The sequence below is a fragment of the Vollenhovia emeryi genome, unplaced genomic scaffold (assembly GCF_000949405.1).
Source record: "Vollenhovia emeryi isolate VEMERY1.0 unplaced genomic scaffold, V.emery_V1.0 DF951636.1, whole genome shotgun sequence".
Taxonomy (NCBI): Eukaryota; Metazoa; Arthropoda; class Insecta; order Hymenoptera; family Formicidae; genus Vollenhovia; species Vollenhovia emeryi.
The window spans coordinates 1-1,074 of record NW_011954730.1 but is presented as its reverse complement, the minus strand read 5'-3'; the positions used below and the strand labels follow the sequence as shown (position 1 = coordinate 1,074).

General features: G+C 52.7%; 1 pseudogene; it reads left to right on the top strand.

Moving 5' to 3' along the window:
- The first annotated feature begins 175 nt into the window (after positions 1 to 175).
- On the top strand, positions 176 to 1,050 carry LOC105558337 (annotated as a pseudogene).
- The last annotated feature ends 24 nt before the right edge of the window (positions 1,051 to 1,074 follow it).

Sequence of the window (1,074 nt, the reverse complement as noted above, 5' to 3'; positions counted from 1 at the left end):
CGTACCCGCCGCCGCCGCCACCGGTGTACCCGCCGCCGCCGCCACCACCGGCGTACCTGATGCCGCCGACGCCGACGTACGCGCAGCCGACGTACGCGCAGCCGACGTACGCGCAGCCGACGTACGCGCAGCCGACGTACGCGCAGCCGACGTACGCGCAGCCGACGTACGCGCAGCCGACGTACGCGCCGCCGACGTACGCGCCGCCGACGTACGCACCGCCGACCTACCCGATGCCACCGTTCCATTAGAAAACGTAAGTATTGAAATACCGGTGACATCGGCGCGCCGCCAACATACCTGTCACCGGTGCATTTATATTACTTTTACAAATTTTAGATATAGATCTGACGCTACATCGGCGCGATCCTGTGCAGCATCTTCCTAACCGTCTCGCGCTAGGAAAAAGAAAACGCGCTCGACGTAACGGCGAAATATGTCCGGACGCGGTAAAGGCGGTAAGACCAAGGGGAAGGCGAAGACCCGCAGCAGCAGGGCCGGCCTGCAGTTCCCCGTGGGCAGGATTCACCGATTCTTCCGAAAAAAGGCAACTACGCTGAGCGCGTCGACGCCGGTGCGCCGGTCTATCTCGCCGCCGTCATGGAATATCTGGCGGCTGAAGTGCTCGAGTTGGCTGGAAACGCAGCCAGGGACAACAAAAAGACTAGGATAATCCCGCGCCACTTGCAGAACCATCCGTAACGACGAGGAATTGAACAAACTGCTGTCTGGAGTAGAGCTTACGATACGTTTTAAGATTCACGTGTACCCGTGTATGTGTGATATGTGCAAACGTGTAATCATGTACAATAAATGTACACGGTGCACACAATGACGTACGCACGCACGCACGCACGCTTTCCTTCATCTGTGTGAGTGATAATTAAATGTCATATGCGTGTGCGTGTGCACATACGTATGTTGTGTGCGTAAATAAGTAGATTATAACTAGTGACACAGATTTCAGAAAAATAATGTTTATTAACAATCATATTAACTTAATGATTGTTAATAAACATTATTTTTCTAAAATCTGTGTCACTAGTTATAATCTACTTATTTACGCACACAACA